Here is a 23333-nt window from a genome sequence, read left to right on the forward strand (position 1 = left end):
ATTTTAACTGCAAACTTACTTCTTAATATGGGGTAATCATATAACCCAGAATAGCTGTGACAACATTGATCAAGCCTTCTTAATGTTTGTTTAAAATTTTTCATTCTTCACTCAAATATTGTTGTTGTGTTAATTGTTGCATTAAGATAGGTAAGGATGGCTTTAGTAGTTGCCCATTTATACTAAATCTCATCTAGTAATGTGTGAGACACACACACAGTGAACAGAGGCTTCATTTTAATACTTTTTTTTTTAACCCTCTTCTATTGCAATACAGTCATACCAGGTACTTGCTGATAAAATGAAGTACGTAGGTTCAAGAGTGGGTAGGGAGATTTTACTCCTTCTGGTCTCTAGTGGAAGTGGGAAGAATGTATGATGTTGCTGACCCTGATGCCATTGATGCATCAGCCAATCGTGCCTTGGCTGGTGTCGCTGCCAATGAGAGCACAAAGCTGCCAGGCTGCCAGGCTGCCAGTGAGCCAGGTCAGAGGCAAAGTGGAAAATGATAGATTAAAGCACAAGTGATATGTATGGGCCAAAAAAAATACAGGCTGAGAAGTTCTGTTTTAACTCGTATAAAGAAGTGTTTCTTGTCTCATGTTATATATAATTAAAATCTGCATGTATTTATTTTACTATTGATTATAATTTTATCACTTCACAATAAACCATCTGGGATTTTGAATCTCCATTTCAAAGAAATGTGATGATGCACAAAATGATTGTTTCATCAAATTTGGAAAATGTTTGGCCACTAATCCTTCAAATATTTTTCTGTCAGCTCTCTTCCCTTGAGGGATTCCAATTACATGCATATTAGGCTACTTTCAATTGTATAGTATCACTTATATATGGAATTTGAAAGAGCTAAACACATAGAGCCAGAGACTAGAATGATGGTTACCACAAGGCTGGAGAGTAAGAGAATGGGAACATGCTGGTCAAGAAAACAAAGTCCCAATTATATGATGAATATGTTCTAGGGATCTCATGGACATTATGGTGATTATAGTTAAAAATACTGTATTATATACTCGAAAGTTGCTGAAAGAGTAGATCTTAAATGTTCTTACTGTGAAAAAGAAAAGTTAATTATGTGACAGGATAGACATATTAGCTAAAACTATGGCAATAATCATTTTGCAAAATGACTATGTCAAATCAATACCATTGTACATCTTAAAACCTGTGCAATGTTGTATGTCAATTATATCTCGATAAAGCTGGGAAAAAATAAAGACAGACACTCAAATGGTAATTTTTTGAAAAATGAGTGTTTTGATTTCCGAATTGTATAATTGTACTTTGGAAATCCCAACTTTTAAGAAAAAAAATGTGATGATGACCCTATGTTTAATTGGATGAATTTATACTCAAAATTGGAATAGAATGAAGTGACAGGGAATACAATTTTACAACATCTGAATTTGGTGAAGCATTCAGGGAAATCACAAAATAGAGACAATTCATTTGATGAGTTTTGTCATGTAAAAATATTTGACAAAGAAAAGCATTTTGAATGAAGTAAAAAAGACAGTACATGTGAAAACATTGGGTTGAAGTAGTCACACATTTCTGCAGAGGAAAAAAAAAAAAGAATTAAGATGTCCTCTATATAGCAGTATTTTCTCCAAGCTTATGAAGTACCTCAATATCTAAATATTTAACAAAAATATCTATAGATGTTTATCATTTAAAAATATTATCCCCAGAGAAAAGAACAATAGAGGTGTCAAGAACTTTAAATTATTATTAATAAAAGGCAACTTTGAAAAAGATTGAAGATTTTAAATGGGAAAGACTCTATTGGAAACACACTTTTTTTTTCCCCCAAAATGTATCAATGACACGATATGAGAGACAGATACAATTAAGAAAACTGGTTAGACTATGTTGAATATTTGCTAAAACTATTTTGCTTATTTTAATTACTAAGATCAGCTAGCCAACATACATTTAAAAATCACTTTATTGTACATGTATATATATTTTCAGATATAACTTTAGTTTTGAAAAGTTTTTGATTCATAACTATTTTACAGGATTTTCATTAAATGAATATTTCAAAGTATAAAATTTTAATTATTTTCAACGTTCTCTGTCACTCATATAATTGCATGTTTGAATAATAAATTACATGGTCATTTTCCCCTCAGATATACATCAGAAGCTTCTAGGTGGTTCTGCTTTCCACAGTGCATACTCTTTGCTGCCTTTCTGCTTCTACCTGGGCTACTACTACTCCCACAAAAGAAACAGCCCAGGGCTATAAGGCCGGAACCACCACAGTTAAAAGGTGGCATTTTTTAGTTTCCTCATTGTATAAACCTGAAGTTAGCCTGGACTCTGTGTACAATCAGTTTCTACAAATACTATCCACTAATTAAAGGTTCCATTATAAAAACTAGTACCCTCCCTCCAGAATGTTGAAGTGTGTGTTGTTTAGATATAGAAGAGGCTTTCCTTATATCCTATGTTTGTTTGTTTGCTTTCAGAGTTCATGGAACATTTCTTATCAACCAGATACAATGATACAAGGGACAGAAACTTTGCTTTTGATATTTTCTTTGACTAACGAGAATGTAAAATGTAACCCATCATTTTCATGTGGCTATTATAATGTGCACGTATAAAAATAAATAAATAAATAGATGTGCACGTATAACTGTTGGTAAAAATAGGTGAAAATTAAGTTATTCTTTAACATATCTCTTTTGATACCACTACTGCATCCTAAAAGAGTCTAATTTCTCCTGAATCTTCAACTCCTAAGAAAATGAAATAACACAGGACATTGGGAGATGGAGCGGAGAAGTCAGTTGGGGGAAATAGGAAGGAGAGACAAACCATGAGAGACTGTGGACTTTGAGTATTTTGGAGGGCACATATGGCAAGGAGCACTGGGGGTGGTGCATAAACAATGAATGCTAGAACACTGAAAAGAAATAAAATTAAATTAAACTAAAAAAGAAAAAAAGAAAGTGTATGGAACATTTTTCTTTTAAGTTTTATTTATTTATTTTTATTATGTTATGTTAGTCACCTTACAATATGTCATCAGTTTCTGATGCAGTGTTCTAAGAGTCATTGTTTGCATATCTGATCCCTCTCTTTGTTTTTTCCTTCCTTCTCCTAATGTCTTTCATGTTATTCCTTATGCTCCACATATGAGTGAAACCATATGAGAATTTGACTCATTTCACTCAGCATAATCTCCTCCAGTCCCAACCATGTTGATGCAAAAGCTGGGTATTCATCCTGTCTGATGGCTAAGTAATATTCTAGTGTGTATATGGACCACATCTTTATCCATTCATCTGCTGAAGGGCATCTTTACACAGTTTGGCCATTGTGGACATTGCTGCTGTGACATTGGGGTACACTTGGCTCTTCTTTCAACTACATCATATCTTTGGGGTAAATACCCAGTAGCAGAATGCTGAGGCATTGGGAAGCTCCATTTTTAATTTTTTGAGAAATCTCCACACCGTTTTCCAAAGTGGCTATATCAACTTATATTCCCACCAACAGTGTAAGACGGTTCTCCTTTCTTAACATTCTTTCCAACATTTGTTGTTTCTTTCCTTGTCAATTTTTGCCATTCTAATGTGGCAGGATACAAAATCAATGCACAGAAAGCAGTTGCTTTCTTATACACTAACAATGAAACTATAGAAAGAGAAATTAGAGAATTGATTCCATTTACAATAGCACCAAAAACCATAAGATACCTTAGAATAAACCTAAACAAAGAGCTAAAAGATCTATACTATAGGAACTACAGAACACTCTTGAAAGAAATTGAAGAAGACACAAAGAGATGGAAAAACATTCCATGCTCGTGGATGGAAAAAATAAACATTGTTAAAATGTCTATGCTGCCCAGAGCAATCTATACTTTCAACGTCATCAAGATCAAATTACCATTGGCATTTTTCAAAGTGCTGGAACAAAAAATCCTTAAATTTGTATGGAACCAGAAAAGATCCTGAATCACCAAGAGAGTGTTGAAAAAGAAAAAAAAACAAAGTTGGGGGCTTCACGTTGCCTGATTTCAAGCTATATTACAAAGTTGTGATCACCAAGACAAGATGGTAGTGACAGAAAAAGACACATAGACCAATGGAACAGAGTAGAGAGCCCAGATGAGGATGGACCCTCAACTCTATGGTCAAATAATCTTCAATAAAGCGGGAAAAATATCCAATGGAAAAAAGATAGTCTCTTCACTAAATGGTGTTGGAAAAATTGGACAGCTATATATAGAAGAAAGAAACTTGACCATTCTCTTACACCACACACATGAGTTCAAAATGGATGAAAGACCTTAATGTGAGACTGGAATCCATCCAAGTCCTAGAGGAGAACTTAGGCAATAACCTCTTTGACATTGGCCACAGCAACTTCTTTCAAGACACATCTGCAAAGGCAAAGGAAACAAAAGAGAAAATGAAGTTTTGGAGACTTCATCAAGATAAAAACAAAAACAGAAAACAAAACAAAACAAAACAAAAAAACTTCTGCACAGTGAAGGAAACCATCAAAAAAACAAGGAAGTAACCTACGGAATGGGAGAAGATAATCGCAAATGACACTACAGACAATAGACACATGAAAAATGTTCATCATCATGAGCCATCAGGGAAATTCAAATCAAAACCAAATTGAAATAACACCTTACTCCTTATAGATTCTTTAATGGCATGTCCCTTTACAAATACACTATTTAGGAAGAATAAATTCTATTATCTATCTATCATCTACCTATCTATTATCTATCTATCTATCTATCTATCCTCTATTTTTATCTCCCTTCTGCTGGACCATTTACAAGTAATTAAATTAAAAGCGGTTTCCCTTTATCCCTAAATACTTTAGTGCATATATATATATATATATATATATGTATATGTATATATATATATATATAAGTTTTAATTTAAATTCCAATTAGTTGGGGCTCCTGGGTGGCTCAGTGGATTAAGCCTCTGCCTTTGGCTCAGGTCATGATCTCAGGGTCCTGGATTGAGCCCCACATCGAGCTCTCTGCTCAGCAGGGATCCTGCTTCCCCCTCTCTTGCTGCCTGCCTCTCTGCCTACTTGTGATCTCTCTCTGTCAAATAAATATATAAAATCTTTAAAAAATAAATAAATCTCAGTTAGTCAACATATAGTGTAATTAGTTTCAGTAGTAGAATTTGTGATTTATTGCTTATATACAACACCCAGTGTTCATCACAAGTGCCCTCCTTAATGCCCATCACTCATTTAACGCATCCCCCTGCCCACCTCCCTTATGGCAACCCTCAGCTTGTTCTTTATAGTTAAGAGTCTGTTTTATGGTTTGCTGGTTTCTTCCCCCCTTCATGTTCATGTGTTTCATTTCTTAGATTCCAAATATGAGTGAAATCCTATGGTATTTGTGTTTTTCTGACTGATACACTCTAACTCTGTCCATGTCATTGCAGATGGCAAGATTTCATTATTTTAATGGCTAAGTAATATTCCATTGTATACATATACCATGTCTTCTTTATTCACCAGTCAGTAGATATTTGGGCTCTTTCCATAATTTGGATGTTGTTAATAATGCTGTTATAAACATCAGGATGCATATTTTTGAATCATAATTTTTGTATCCTTTGGGTAAATACCAAGCAGTGCAATTGCCAGATCTTAGGGTAGTTCTATTTTTTAACTTTTAAGGAATCTCCATACTATTCTCCAGAGTGGCTGCATAAGTTTGCATTCCTACCAGTAGTATAGGTGTATTTTTACCTCTTTCTCCACATCCTTGCCAACACCTGTTGTCTCCTATGTTGTTAATTTTAGCCATTCTGACAGTTATGAGGTGATATCTTTCTGTATTTTTGATTTGTATTTCCTGGATGATGAATAGAGTGAGCATTTTTTCATGTATTTGTTAGCCGTCTGGTTGTATTCTTTGGAAAAATGTCTATTTTTGTCTTCTGCCCATTTCTTAACTGGGCTATTTATTTTGGGGGTGTTGAGTTTGATAAGTTCTTTAGAGACATGGGGTACTAACATTTTATTAGATATTTCATTTGCAAATATCTTTTCCTATTCCATAGGTTACTTTTTAGTTTTGTTGATTATTTTCTTTACTGTGCAGAGCTTTTTAATCTTGATGAAGTCCCATTAGTTCATTTTTGTTTTTGTTTCCCCGGAGACATGTTTAAGTTGTTACAGTCAAAGAGGTTGCTGCCTGCATTCTCTTCTAGGATTTTCATGGTTTTCTTTCTCACAATTAGGTCTTTCATCCATTTTCAATTTATTTCTGTGTATAGTAAAAGAAAGTGGACCAGTTTCATTCTTGTGTATGTTGCTATCCAGTTTTCCCAACACCATTTATTGAAGAGACTGTCTTTTTTCCATTAGATATTCTTTTTTACATTGTTGAATATTTGTTGACATAGATTTGAGGGTCCATTTCTGGGTTTTCTATTCCATTCCAATGATCTATGTGTCTATTTTTGCACCAACACAGTACTGTCTTAATCACTACAGCTTTGTAATATAACTTGAAGTATAGAATTGTGATGCCTCCAGCTTTGCATTTCTTTTTCATGATCACTTTTGCTATTTGGGGTCTTTTGGAGATCCATAGAAATTTAAGGCTCATTTGTTCTAGCTCTGTGAAAAATGCTGGTGTATTTTGATAGGAATTGCATTAAATGTGTAGTTTGCTTTAGGTAACATAGATAGTGTAACACTATTTTTTTTTTCTTCTAATCCATTAACATGAAATATTTTCCATTTCTTTATGTCCTCTTCAATATCTTTCATAAATATTCTGTCGTTTTCAGAGTACAGATCTGTTACCTTTTTCATTAGGCTTATTTCTAGGTATCTTATTGTTTTTGACCCAATTATAAATGGAATGTATTTCTTGGTTTCACTTTCTGCTGTTTCTTTATTTGTATAAAAAGATGCCACAGATTTATGTACATTGATCTGGTATCCTGTGATTTTACTGGATTGTGTATCAGTTTTAGCAATTTTTTCATGGGATCTTTCAGGTTTTCTACATAGAGTATCATGTTGTCTGTGAATAGTGAAAGTGACTTCTTCCTTGATGATTGAGATGCCTTTTATTTATTTTTGCTGCCTGATTACTCAGGCTAGAACTTATAGTTGAATAACAGTGGTGAGAGTGGACATCTCCATCTTATTTCTGACCATAGAGGAGAAATTCTGGTTTTTTTTTTTTTTTTTTCAATGAGGATTACATTAGCTAAAGGTCTTTTATAGATGGCCTTTGTGAGGTTGAAACTGAAACATGTTCTTTCTATTCCTACTTGTTGCTGAAGGTTTTTATCAAGAATGGATGCTATATTTTGCCAAATACTTTTTCTGCATCTATTGAGAGGACCATATGGTTCTTAGCTTTTCTTTTGTTAATGTGGTTATCATGCTAATTTATTTGCAAATATTGAGCCCAGGAATAAATCACACTTGATCATGGTGAATGAATTTTTTAATGTACTGTTGGGTTCAATTTGCTAATATTTTGTTGAGAAAGGTTGCATCCTTGTTCATCAGGGATATTAGCCTATAATTCCCTTTTTTAGTGGGAGAGTTTTTGATGGGAGTTCTCTGTTCCTTCTAGTTTTGGATGTCTGTTTCCATTCCCAGATTAGGGAAGTTTTCAGCTATAATTTCCTCCCACAAACCTTCTGCCCCATTTTCCTCCTCTTCTTCTGGGGCTTCTGTGATACAGATGTTATTACACTTTCTGGAATCGCTGAGTTCTTTAAGTCTACATTCATGATCTGATATTTTTCTGTCCTTTTCTTTTCAGCTTCATTATTTTCCATAATTTTATCTTCTATATCACTCATTCATTCCTCTGTTTCTTCCATCTTTGTGGTCATTATTTCACATCTCAGTTGTATCATTTTGTATGTCAGCCTGACTGGTTTTTAGATCTTTTATCTCTGTGGTAAGTTACTCCTTTGTGTTTTATATGCTTTTCTCAAGTCCTGTTAGGATCCTTATAATTGTTGTTTAAATTTTTGATCAAGCATATTACATATATCTCTTACAAGTAGATTCATGACCATGACCTTTCCTTGTTCTTTCTTTTGAGATAAATCCCTCTGTCCTGATATTTTGTCTAGGTCTCTATCATCTTCCCTATGTTAGGAAAGCCTTGTATGTTTCCTGCTCCTGAGAGCAGTGACCTTACAAAGAAGAAGTCATATACTATCTAAGGCCTGGCACTTGAGGAAAAATCTCTAGTGTATGCTATGTACACTCTGCTTATGTGTTTTGGCTGCATTTCCCCATCAGGTCAGTCTTCTATAGAGTTTTCTCTTTGCCTCAGTGGCGAGTATTTGGACCTTGGCTAGAGTGTAGAGTTTTAACTTGGTGTGCTCTGATCTGTTAGTTAAAAGAACCCTGATGCTATTTCCACTACAGCTGAAGCTTCGCAGCACTCTATGGTCAATAAATGTGTGTGCTGGGGTGGCAGTTTATGCTAGTTTTCAGGGGGTGGGTCCCCCAAAGCATACTTTTCTCAAACATACTTACCTGAGAAATAGGAACCTGCAAAGCACAGATGGGAGGGGTTTGGTATGAGCCGTTTATGCTTCCATTGGTGCTGTGCTGTTTACTGAAGTTAGTTTATGCTGAGGGGCAGGGGCAACCTGCTTGCTTCTTTGTTTCTGAAGAAGCAATGCTACCGCTCTCAGATACACTCCAATAAGGGGAAATCATCTCTCCCAGTGTATCCCAGGGAATCCTCAGATCACACCATCTGCACCCCTCGACTATCTGCCCTTTCTCTCCATAGGAACACTGCATCGCCCCTCAGCCTTCCACACCTGCTCTGCCACAGATGACCAAAACTCCAGTCTTTGAGCCCTGTGGTTGTAATACTCATGAAAATCAAACCCTCTTATTTTCCCACTCAGTGGCCTTAGGGAAATGCTTTCCTTGTGTGATTCCCTGTGTGCTCCTTTCTCTCTCCTATCTCCATAACCAGGACTCCCTTCCCTCTGCAGCACCCATGATCCACTTCTCCACCATCTTCAGCTCATCCTATTTCGTGTATATTTTTTAGAAAATAAGGATATTCTCTAACATCTCCTACATAACAATAAAAGTATAAAAATATAAAGTATAAAATATATAAAAATTAATATACAATTAATAGTGACACAAAATTATAATCTAATTATAGCAAGTATACTCAGATTTAACCAACTCCCCACAAAGTCCTTTAGAGTATCTATTTGGGGGTTTAGGATCCAAGCCGGGATTACTGGTTCCATTTAGTATCATATTACTATAATTACCTTTTATGTGGAATCATCCCATATCTCTCTTTGTCTTTAAAGACCTTGAGATTTTTGTCAAGAAACAAAAGTCATAGTAAAAGAAGTATTTACTCCAAAATTACACATTTTCTAATAAAATATAATATGTTACCCACATGAATTTTGTGAAGAGGCCTGAGTTAAGATTTTGAAAGGAAGAGATCATGGAGTTGAGTTTAAATTTTTATTTTATGATCTTCTAGATCCATTATGATTTGTCATTTAGAGTATGAGACCAATTTTGATTTCCATGTGAACACATGCTGTTTGTACTCAGTACATTGATAGCTTCCAGGGTGATACAGCATGAGAAAGGAGGAAGAAGAGAGAAGTGCAAGAGGAAGAGAAAAAAGAAAACAAGAAAGGACACCTGGGTGGCTCAATCAGTTAAGCGTTCGAGCCTTGACTTTGTCTCAGGTCCTAATCTCTTGGGTTATGGGATTGAGCCCTGACTTGGGCTCCATGCTCAGTAGAGAGTCTGCTTCAAGATTCTCTCCCTCTGACTCTCCCCACACTTGCTTTCTCTCTTAAATAAATAAATATTTTCTTTTTAAAGAAGAAAACAAGGAGGAGGAAGAGAGAGAGAAAGGAGAAGAAATAATACAATTCAATTGACAATACCTCAGAAAGAGTTTTCATATTTATTTATCAAGGGTTCTTTTAATGTTTTTCCACTGAGAGAGATATATTCAACAAATATTCTGAACATTTTCCCTTTATTTTCCAAATAAGTAAATTAGTAAACTACAGTCCTCCAGGTCTCCCAAAAATACTGTAGGAAAGAATATTTCTCCCGTATTCCAGTTCAATTACTTTAAGAGTGCTTGTTACAATATTTCATGGCAAATGCAAGTGCCCTAGAGATTTAAAAACCTGTTGTGGAAAAAAATGGTGAGGGGGGCTTGGTTACTTTTCACAAATTTTGTGTAATACTAATGAAACTACAGCTGTGCTTTGAAAAATGTGAAGTCCCCATGCAACCATACCAGCTAAGATTGGTTTAAGAAACACTGGAACTAACAAAGATACAGGTTATTTATTAGAAAGCATTGCTGTTTGTGTATTAAAACATGTATATTAGAAAAATAATGCTGACATTATGCTAGTCACTTAGGATCATGGTAAAACATCTTAAACCAAATCAGTTACATTTATTTCAGTGACACAGTTCTTTGATTTCCACAAAAGATAATTAAAGCATTCTCTTTTCTTTTGGGACAACAGAAAGAACAAAATATCTTTAATTATTTAAAGCTGGGGACACTTGTGTGGCTCAGTGGGTTGGTCCTCTGCCTTCAGCTCAGGTCATGATCTCAGGGTCCTGGGATGGAGCCCTGCATCAGGATCTCTGCTCAGCAGGGAGCCTGCTTCTCTCTGCCTGCATCTCTGCCTGCTTGTGACCTCTCTCTGTCAAATAAATAAAATCTTTTTAAAAAATTTAAAACTGAATTATGAAATAATTTTAATTTTGCTCTCCCTTTTTTTTTTTCTCTCATTACACTATGAATCTTCTAGTGAGGTTCAAGACCAGGTCAGTGATTCAATTTTTTTTTTTTATTTCAAAGATTAAGCATCTTTCAATAATCATTGAGAAAAGTTAACTTTATTCTGAGAATTGTTCTGAAAAAAAAAATTTCTACCTTGTTCTGCTTATATTTCTTAACTGTTTTAGGAGTTAACTTAGACACTGAATAGTCATTTTGTTAATATATGCTATTTCTCAGCTGAATATCTCTTGAGAATTGCACTTAAGATGCAGTAATTATTTTTGTCATTTTCATATAAATCAGTAAAACACATATTTAGTGTTACTGACATAGTGCTGTGGGCAATTAAAAAGACAAACACTGTTGATAGCTATATTTTAAAAATAATTTTTTAAAAAATCTGTACTGTTTACAAGGTTTGTCTGTGTTTCAAATATCCCTGATGTACAACTGTAAAAATATTGGCTCAAACCTCCTTAAGAATTGCTTTGTGGATCCCACTGGTGGATATAATGACCTCTCTCACCTTGTCAAAAGGGCAAACTTGTCAAGCTCACAGTAGTCAATACTCTGAAAAGCATCCCTTCAGCCCAGAAACATGGACCAAGCAAGGACTCCAGAGTGCAGGTACTGAGATGTGCAGGCTTGACAGAGACAAATAGTATTCGGACTCACCAGATGATCAAGGACGAAGGGACACTCAGTTTCTGAAGCTGACGTCCACTTAGATTTCTCCTGTATCACTTAATGATGTGAACAGAGACTTAATTCTTTGAAGTCTCTGATTTAAGGAGCCGAAGAGCAAAGGAAGCCTTTTGCTTGATCTGATCCTTGTTATTAAAAGAAGCAGAGGAGATAAAACACTTTCTATTTTTATCCATTGATGTATTTTGAGGTCAGTATTTTAGTCTGTTCATGCATATTTTGCCCTCTGACCTTATTCCAAAGTTTTTATGCACTTCTGATTAGACTATCAATTAATTTGTTGATACATTTTTTAACTGATTACAGTTAACTATTGCCAATTTGAAAAAAAACTTTCCTTTCAATTGACTTATCATTCATTTTGCATTTCAATTTGGAATTCTAAATGAAAACCTCAGAAAATTTACTGAAATTAATTAATCTGTTTTGATATTCTTTCCTAAGTGTGTAGGAAACCTGGATTATCTTCCTCTTCAAGGATAGTCCATCCTCCAGTGTTTTTCAACAAAAATTAAGAGTTTTTTTTTTTCTTTCTTACTCAGTTTTACTTTGTATCACCAAAGTTCTAGGTAGTATCAATTGGAAAGCCATTGTACATTATAGAATATCAATGACCTTCTGAAAATTTCTGTAAATACTCAAGGCAATAAAGGATTATGGCTTATGGTCTTCTTTGTCTTTGACTTACACTCCTACTTAATCATGTTAGTTTATAGATTTTATTGAAGTCCAGTACATTGTAGCTCTGTTCTTAAGGGTATCTACAGAAATGTAGTCTTCAAGCCTCCTCCACAAATATTTCACTCTGGCATGACCTTTGTATGAAGTACCTACATATCCCAAAGGTTTTGAAAATATATAGAGATTTACAATGTAAATATTCTAATAGAACTATGGTATTAATCATGTTTGAAGCTACTGCATCCATAGTATTGTACTTCTCTGAAATTAATCCCCTCATCTCTCCCATTTTCCTCATGACTCTATTCTTTCTCCAAACTGCTATTAAATTTTTAATACAGAAAAATCATGGATTTCTATTTTCATATTTCGTTCTAGCCTACTAATTTCAATTGGCATCTGAACTTCCATCCCAAATGGCTTATTATCATCAACATTTAAAAAATGGCTTATTTTCTTAAATAAGAATATTTCCATCCTTGAAAACAAAATATATGTTAACTATGAAGAGGTTAAAACAAAACAAAACAAAACACATTTCACCATGTTTTACTACATATGGTCAGAGACCCTGATTACCAATATTTATATGGTTATAGATATGTTACAGACTTTGTATTTAGGTTAGCTATAACAAAAGTTGAGCCTAAAAAGAAAATAGTACTTTATATTTCTCCTTTTATCTTGCTTTTGAATTTCAGTCTTTAGGATAACAGCAGCCTTCATTTCCTACATTGTCATTGAGCTCCATTCTCTTGAGCTCATATACCAGCTTCAGTACCAGTATCAAAATCCTCCCTGGGAATAACAGCACAAATGGATTCTTACCTTTGGGAGGACTTGGTCTCTGTCATATATTTTTAAGTCCAGTTAAATGTTGTCAGAAAAGCTGTAGATTCTGGAAGCAAACATGTCTTGTCGAAATGAAGACAATCAGTACAGATGATCTGCCTTTAAATTATACCTAATATATCCTTCACTCCTCCCCATGTTTTAATTATGCTGTTGTTTCTTAGAGTATCATGTTTTCCATGCACCTAACTATTGCCAGTACAACTGACACTATTCATATCTCAGATGTTATGAAGCAGTAACTACTGATAAACCATCTATATAGTGTAGACTATTTTTATGAACCCATTCTTGTTAATTTTCTTTATAAAGCTAAGGCATGTAACTAAGCTATTTTTCCATATCTTCACACTGGTCATGGTTCCCTTATAGCTAACAATTAAGCACTGAAGCCGATAGCTCACATTAACTGAGCATGTCAATCAACTGGAATGAAATTTATTTTGGCAATAGTTTCTACTTCTCTAGTTAATCGTCAACTTTTAGTTAAAAATTCCTGGAATTGGTGATATCATTTTTAAAAAATAATCTCCCCTAGATAGATCAATAGAACAACGTTGGGAAAATTTTTTAGCATTGAGGAATCTCACTTTCTTCATCTATAAACCTGGTATAATAAAGAAGGTTTCTAAGGACTGTATGTGAAATCATAACATATACGTAAAGCAAAGGTCACTAACTCAACTCTAGAAACTAGGTTGATCACATAAATTAACAAATCCAGATGAGTATAAAAGAGTAGGAATTTGTGGGACTTTTAGACACCTACCATAGACAAAGGTATCCAAACACAGAATTTGTCTTGGCTACACAAAATATTAAGGAAAAAAATCTGGCCACAAATTGTTTGCTACTTGTAAAAATACTTAGTATGCAGGAGGTTCAGAAATGTTAGTTCTCTTTTTCACTTCCATTTTCTTCCTACCTTCTACTCTGACATATTAGTGACCTCAGGCTCATTAGTGGTAATCAAAGTGAAAAATAAAGATAACTAAAACACTTTCTATGTACTTAAAGATCACTGAACCTCCTGGGGAAACACATAGCAAGTAAAATATAACCAGGCAAGAACAATAATGGAAATTGAAGGGTAACAGAATATGTTTCCCCAAAACATGACTGTTGGAGTTTGGGACATGTCATCCCAAAATATGCCACTTTGATTGTTTTGCGCTGTGGGCACTTGGAAACTGTAGATACACAGTGAGAGGCTTTCTCTGAATTCTTACCTGCCTAAAGACAGATCCTCCAAAAGAAGCTCACTTGTCATAAATCTTATCCCAAGGAGTTTCATCAACCAGGGAAGATTGACTCTTATCACAGGAAAGAAGACTAGAAGTCAACACTGCACCCAGACAACCTTTGTCATAAATATATGCATACCTCCCATCTATTCTTCTAAAGGCCCATTCATCTTTCCTAAAAAAGTTCTAAGAGGCCTGCATCCTCCTTCCCCTTTCCCTAATAAAGTAGTATTTAATCCTGAATTCTAAAGCCACACTTTTGAGTTACTATTATCTCTGGGTTTTCTCTTGTACCTACATTAGGTACACACATTAATTAAATTCTTTTTATTTTTCTCATTAATGCACCCTTTATTACAGGATATCTTGTAAGAATTCAGAAGGATAAAAGGAAAAACATTTTTCCCTTCTACAAAATATAAGCCAATTTTCTTTTCTTTTTTTTTTTTAAAGATTTTATTTATTTATCAGAGAGAGAGAGAGAGCGAGCACAGGCAGACAGAATGGCAGGCAGAGGCAGAGGGAGAAGCAGGCTCCCTGACGAGCAAGGAGCCCGATGTGGGACTCGATCCCAGGACACTGGGATCATGACCTGAGCCGAAGGTAGCTGCTTAACCAACTGAGCCACCCAGGTGTCCCAAGCCAATTTTCTATATACAATGAAATCACCAAAGAAGCATTTCCCTTTTGGGGTCATCAGAGGTTTCATAGATGAGCTGGCATTTGAGTTGTATCTTATAATACAATAAGGTAGTCAGTGGAAAAAAAGAGGGGAGACAAGGATATTCCAAGCTACAGGAAATATTTGTGCAGAAATATAAAGAAATGGACATTCATGGCAATGATTCACCAACCTTAGAGTCCTGTACTCAACTAATTAGACAACCATAGCATGTATTCCACAGGGCCATAAAAATAAATAGATAATTAAAAAAAAAAACCTAGATAAATGCTTACCTAGAGTCTTTAATTATTCAGCATACTTTGAACTCCTAATGCTTTTACCAAAGATTTATTCCCAGCACCTAAAATAATTTGCATGGATATTTCATTATATTATGCACTAAATAAAAACTTAAACTCAGCATATTTTAATGGATTTCAACAATATAATCATTTGAGGATAACCCATAATTACTATTGGCATTCCTTATCTTCTCACTCGTGCCAGAGGGCACTAGCATTGAATGTTAGTTGTTTTACTCTTTTGGCTTCCTAATGGTTTGCTGAGTTGTGTCAGGGCCTTATTACCTCTGATCTGAACTGTTATAATATCTTGCTACCCTCAGCTTCTCTTCATCCTCAATCTACTCTGAGTAAATCTTTCCAGAACACAATTTTGATCCTATTACTTTTCTGCTCACAGCATTTAGTAATCCCCATAACCTACCAAATAATACAAATAATTAAAAAAAAATAAATCCTTGTTATTCAGCTTGGTTCAAACTGTCAATTGAGTCAATGTTTTGCAGGTCAAACAGAATAGGAGTGATAAGATACGAAGAAAACAGAACAAGTAGAGTGCTGATTTTAGAGTCCTAGCACCTTTTGGATATAATTATAGTTCAACAACCACTTTTGTATGAGTTCTTTGTTTGTTTGTTGTTTGTTTTAAGAGTTGCAAGGAGTTGTTGTAAAAATAAGAGATAATATAATAGATATTCCAGTATTTATAGAAATGAACAGAACTGGATCTGGTTAAGATGACGAGTTCTGGCAGCATAAAAATAAGAATTTCAAGGAGTTGCTGTAAAAATAAGAGATAATATAATAGATATTCCAGTATTTATAGAAATGAACAGAACTGGATCTGGTTAAGATGACGAGTTCTGGCAGCATAAAAATAAGAATTTCAGATAAATTTGTTGAAGGAGACAAGAAGACCCAGAGGTATACAAGGAGAGGGCATCCAGGAGGTAAACAGGGCAGGGATTAACAGGAGAACATAAAGTCAGGGGATTAATATCGGGCGGATATCATTGTAAGAAACAGGTTTAGTGAGTCCATTAACAGGGAAAAACAAAACAAAAAAAAGAGCCAGAGAAGAAATTGAGATCAAAAGTTTAATAGAACAGAAAATGTCACCCAGTCTTAGCAAATGGAGTTTCCAGGGCGCAACTTAAGTATGAGCATAAGACAGAATATGAAATCTGCAACAAGATTCAGCTGATCCCAAGCCCCTAATGTATGAATACATGCACCTTTGATTTTCCTTACTTAGGAGCCAGATATGCTTCAGAGCTCAGAGATGGTGGAATCTACAGAGTAATCACATCTGGAATAAATAATATCACCCTGGGAGTGGTATTTGGACTAGAGCAGATATAGGGATCCAATCTAGAATTCTATGTAATTTTCTTACTAAATTTGAACAGGACACACTAAGGTTTGTTAATGGTTGGGGGTTTATAATTATTCTTCTCATCTATGAAAGAGACTTCCATGGTAATAACATATTCTAGGTAGAGTCAAAAAGTCATATATATTCTCAAATATGGCACTATAAAGCAGTGGTCTATAGGCAAGAAGATAAATGTGTATCTAAACTTCTAAACTCCAGATCAGTAATGGAAATAAAGAAACACACACTCCTCTCCCTTCTCCACAATTAAGAAGATTTAGACCAAATTTATTTAACAAAACCCTTATTATCATCTGGGAACTTTTATTAACTCCATTTTACAGATGGGGGGACTAAGAAAAACAAATTTAAGTAACTTACTTTAGGTTGTACTGATAGAAAGTGGTATAGGTAGGATTTGAACTTGGTAAGTTTGGCTCTAAGACTCCATTTTCTTTTTAAGATTTTTAAATTTATTTTAGAGAGATAGTGAGTGAGTGGAGATGGAGAGCGAGAGAGACTCCCTAAGCAAACCCCCCGCTGAGTGCAGAGCCTGATCCGGGGCTTGATCTTACAACCCAAGAGATCATGACATGAGCTGAAATCAGGAGTCTGATGCTTAACTGACTGAGTTATGCAGGCACCCCTAAGATTTCATATTTTTTAATCAGTATGCCATCTTGATCGTTTCTATGGTAGTTAATGATTAAATAGTGCCCATTAGAAGAAAAACAGATACCACTGAAAGCTAAATAAAAATAACTCCAAATGTATGTACTTTAGTTTTGTTAATATAATATGTATCATTTGTATAAAAAACCACCTCAAAACTTAGAAGACCTAGAACAGCTACTTATTTATCTCATGATCCTGTGTGTCAGCTGAGCCTGGATCAATTCAGCTGATCTCTGTGGAGTACTCTCAGCTAGATGGTCTAGATTATCCACACTCACAGATCTGGCAACTGACAGGCTCTTGGCCAGAATATCTTCATTCTCTTTCACATGGCTTCACATCCTACAACAGGTTAGCTGAGGTTTACTCACAGGATAGTTTAAAGATTCCAGCATGAATTCAGGATTGTGACACGAGAGAGCAAACCCCAAAATGAAAGTTTTATCATACTATATCAGAGGTTCTCAACCCAGGGACAATTCCTCCTACCTGAAGGTGATATTCCACAATGTCTAGAGAGACATTTTTGAATGACATAGTCAAATGGTTGCTGTTGGCATCTAGTATACATATATATATATATATATATATATATATATATATATATATATCTGTGTAGAGTATTTAAAATCTTGGTGAGAAAAACAACAATTGACAAATAGGTCAGTCCATGATAAAAACTGAGACTTTCATATAGTTCATTAGTGATATATCCATTATTATATTTTTCTCTCTCCATAAACGAAATTATTCCTAAAGGATAAATTAAAATCAACATGTCTTACTAAAAGATCAATATATCTGACCATATCATAAATAGAGACTTTCCTGAGGGAATTATTCCGTTACATCCATTGTCTTTTGAAAGAATTCCTTAAATCTTTTTTTTTATTTTTTGTTTTTAAGAAGACATAGAGAAAGAATAAGCAGAATTAACTACTTCAACTATCTACTACTCTTTCAGACACTTTGAGCACAAAATTCAGGTGATTGGATTTTTTAAAAAATTTCACATTTAATGATTTAGTTATATTATGTAAGATACCTGGCAATAGTGACTTAATATTTTGTCAATCTGAATGTCAATATGAATATGTGAATTTTTATGTCAATTTTGTGAAAATTATGATAATTGATCCATGTCATTATTAATATAATATAGAGTTTACCTAAAAACAACTAAAATTACAAAAATAATCACATGGACTAGCTATATAAAATTGTTGATAATTTAACCATTTTATGTCTGTACAAATTACAATAATATATGTTTCAAATTAACATCACTAACTAATTCAAGATAATCCGTATAATTTTAAAAATGTTTGGCAAATCTAAATATATTGCCTTAAAAATCTTGCTTCGTGATTTGGAGATCCTAAAATAACAGCTTTTTAAAATCTTTATCATACCAAACATATGTGAACATGTCTCATGCAAATTAAGATTAAAAAAAAAAAAAAGGCTAGACAGATATGACCAGAAAATTAAAAGTTAAAAAGCAGCTGTGGGAAACGTCCCTAATTTTTTAGCTCATAAATTAAATACCATGGGTTCATAATCTGTACATGCCTGTAATTCATCAACAACATGGGCACATATGCCATTTTAATAAAGGATGAATTTGCTCATAGAAGTGTAAATATTATTTTCTAGAAGAGATACAAGTTCCTCCTCAGAACATCTTTGACTCCAAATCTTAGTAAGAAGCAGAGCAGTGGGAAAAGGAGAGCCTCTGGGGCCACAAAGACAGACCTAACTTTTCATCTTTGTCCTGCTATTTATTAGCACTTGTCTAGAATTTAATTATTGATGAGTAAGTTCTTGGAGGCCTAGCTTACCATTTGTAAAATGGGATAATACTACTGTCTTGCATGCTGTTTATAAATGATGAAGAACATGGTGTGTATAAAGCAATTTTAACTGTGATAACTTCTCATATTTGTTCAATTAATACAATTATATCATTAATTTCTATTATTTTTGCAAACATTTTTGCATTAGATGTCAATATATTTAAGGTGATTACATGGTGCTTTACCTCAGCTCTTTTCTAGCTCCCAAGATTTCAAATTTTTTACCAAAAGTAGATAACAAGAAAAGTATTCTGGGCTTCACTGACTTTGGTTTGCCTAATCATGCTCACTCCTTTTGTTTTTCTCATCATTAACTTTTGTCTGCTCTAGATCTTCTTCCTGACTTTCCTATGCACATAACATATACTTTTTTTTTTTTTAAGATTTTATTCATTTATTTGACAGACAGATCACTAACAGGCAGAGAGGCAGGCAGAGAGGGAGAGGAAGCAGGCTCCCCGCTGAGCAGAGAGCATGATGCGGGGCTTGATCACAGCACCCCGAGACTATGACCCGAGCCCACGGCAGAGGCTTAACCCACTGAATCACCCAGGCGCCCCCATAACATACACTTTGATTAAAAATCCTAAACATTAGACAAGAATTCAATATCTTTAACTTATACCTTTAAAATGAAATGTTTACATTCGATAGTGGAAACTAAATCAGGAAAATATTTCTGGATCGCCAAGTAGCCTGAGTTCCTGACTGAAATCTCATTCTGTATTTTGAGCACTTATGTATAAAAAACAACACAGCTTTGGCCAGTGCTTGGAAAATACCTTCTCTGTTTCCCCAATGTCAGAGTAATTTTTAACTTTTCTCAGATGTGAGAGATAACCAAAATGATCTTAAATAAAATGCCATGTTCATTAATTCTGTCCCTAAGGAAAATATGATGCATAGCCAATATTCCTTTCATTGATTACTTATAGTGTGTTAAATAGTCACATTATAAAACTTGAAGGACAGAATTATAGATACTTGCAGACTACAAATAACTCCAAAATAAAATATTTCTGCACAAATCTTTGGTGACTGGCTATGGCAAGAAGGCAATATGAATTGATGGGCTCATTTATCTCCACCTCTTCTGAGACCACTTCATATTTTTCACCGACTACATTAATACATTCTGCATGTTTGACTATGAATAGTCACTGCTATGAGATACCTTTCAACAGCCCAGAACAGTTTAATATTATCAAGGTTACAGCTGTACTTGTTCATAAATAATTCATTTAAAATGCATTTTTTAATTAAAAAAATAGGTCATATGATTCATTTTGAAGTCCTGTGGGTCGTTGGAAGATCATCTGGGGATGATTCATTAATACCTTCTCTAGAATCTGCAGCCTGCTATCCCACATTTGTTCATAAATGAACTGAGTAATAAGCCTGTGATTCCCAGTCTTTCACTGCAAAATTCACAGAGGCACCTTTGACTAGCACCTCCATGGATTTAAAAACAATATGGGTTCATCATATTCCAATATGTGGAATACCAGCCATGTGGTACTTGGAAACCTTTGCCCATTTGTCAGGCTAAATTGTAGCTCAGATTTGGCAACAAAGAAAATAGGACATCATATTTTTACTTGCATATAACATTACTGGTAACTGTAAACTGACACAATAAAATAGAAAATAGTTTAGGATATCTGTGGTTATACATATCTATTCCTGCACTTGAGGTCTTTGGGAGACATGATTTTAAAATGGAGCAGTTATTGAAAACCCTATATTCAACTCTGTTTTGAAGGATCACTGGCTGAATAATGGTCAGTAACCTGGCAGGTGAACGCGATTCTCCTAAATTTTGGCATTTGAGTACACACATAAACTATTTAGGAATCACTATAGTTCCACATAGCTCACTGCAGAACCAGTGGTATTCTAGTGGCATCGATGTTTGATGCACCTTTGAGAGCACAAGCCACTGGAGCAATTAGTTCACTGCCAACAATTCTAAAGCCACAGGTTTGATGCCTATAAAAGCTTCTTTCCTTGTAGAGAAAGAGAGAGAGAAGCTTAGGTCAAGGCCATAGATACACACATAAATTTATCTTGCAAGGTAACCTGGCTTGGGTAATATGGTTTATATTATTTCACATGCATTTTCAAACTCTCCATTTTTACTGTTTTCTTTCTGTCTCAATATAGAAATATGTCCAAGAGTTGTTCATCTTGAAAATATAAAAATACAAATTCTCTTTTGACTTTATGTATACTAACTATACGATTATCCTTTCTTCTTAAGATAACACAAAATGGTCTCCACTTCTTTATTCTTCAGCTTATAGCAGTCAAACATCCATACCACATTGCTCCAAAGACATCCCACACTAAGGTCAATGACTGGTTTCACTGAACACATGGTGGCATGGTCCCACTCACAGTATTTGACACTGTGATACATATCCTTTTCTTTTTGTGTGACACCATTATCTCCTTCTACTTAAATGTCTGTGTTCCCAACACTTTGATTATTTTCCCTAGTCACTGTGTATCCCAGACAGATATCCATATTCAACTTTCTTCAGAAATAAAGAGTTGTTAAATCCCAAATATTCATTTCCAAACCATAGACTATGCTAAGTTATCAATCCATTTATCCAATTGCTTACTTGCAGATCTCTACTTAGAAGCTGGATATACCTCAAACTCAATGCTTAAAGTAGACAGCATCATCATTTCCTTAATCTATTCTTCCTCCTTTCTAAGTAAATGCCATTATCCCTCATGTTTACCTGAACTACAGAGAAAGTGCAGCCATCTCTAGCTATTTTCTGACCACAGACTGCTTTCAGCCCTCAATAAATACAGATGAGTTAATTTTTCCTCCCAACAGTCCTTCTAAGTGATGAGGAATAGCACCCTCTTCTTGAGGCTCATGAGTGGCTTGTAAAGTTAAGATTATGGGGAAAATTCCACAAGAGATAAACTTGATGGGTCCAAGAAATAATTTCATTTAATGAAGAACTATAGATTGGCCCACTTCTGCTGGGTGGACATTAATCTGAGAGCTAACTCCTGATCAAGGGAAAGACTCCATCAGGTACTTATGACCAAAACAGCTAATACAGGTCTGGGCACAGGGTGAACAGTTGAAAATGATATTTCAATTTCCAAATGGCTTTGACAACTGAAACAAGACTTTTCAAAGAGATCATTTACCAAGATGTTGTCTGTATAACCCATCACTTCTAGCCTTGTCTCTAAGGACTATGAAACATTCTCAGCCCCTTTTCTCTGTTCCCTCTCTCCTCATCATAGTGTAAAACCAAAGCCAGGCAAAATGTGAACTTCCTTATGTTATCCTTCACTTTCCTTGTCTGATATGTGAATACAAAACTGTATATCTACTATAATTAGAGAAATGGGAAGAGCAGGAGGAAGAAAATCAGATAATATTTCAAAAGTAATTTTCTGCCATACTAGGAATGAGAATTACCCTAACCTTTCTACTCTGTATGCAATTGTTATTTCCTCCTTTTCTCTGCCAAGTGGTCATGATCTACCAACTTCTAGATCCCTCTGTCATCACTAACAATAGTTAACATCCAAATGTCATTGTCTATCTTACCCTTAACTCTTAATTTTATCCCAGGCAATGTCATTGTCCACATAAGTAGCTAATCCTAGGAAATTTCCTAATCCAAGACACAAAGGCAACTAAGAGAAATAATCTAGTACAAAGAGTGGTCAGGGGCATCTCCAAGAGGGAAGGCCTCATGAGGTCCAGAATTCATTAATTCTCTGCTCTTGAAATCGGCAACTGCAATCAGACCAGGAAGTTCTATCTATGCTAACAGGTTGCCCCAGGTGCTACTTCACCCATTCAGACTGTAGAATGGAATAGTCAAAACCTTTGTTGATATAGCACTTAGTAAGTTTGAAAATAGAGAGTATCATGTATTGCTAACATTCACATACAGGAAATGTTTTACTAAGGCTCTTGTGACTTCTGTCTCCACTTAGATTTCTATTACCAGCATATTTCTTTCATATGGCCATGGTCACCAGAGATGGAGGTGGCACTGCTTAGCAGTAACTCTTCTCCAATCTCCATTCACAATAGTCGCTCACCACCATCACTCTTTGACCTTCTCAAATCTCAAATGATATCATGATGTATCATAGTCTCT

This window comes from Mustela erminea, chromosome 4, assembly GCF_009829155.1.
Source record: "Mustela erminea isolate mMusErm1 chromosome 4, mMusErm1.Pri, whole genome shotgun sequence".
NCBI lineage: Eukaryota > Metazoa > Chordata > Mammalia > Carnivora > Mustelidae > Mustela > Mustela erminea.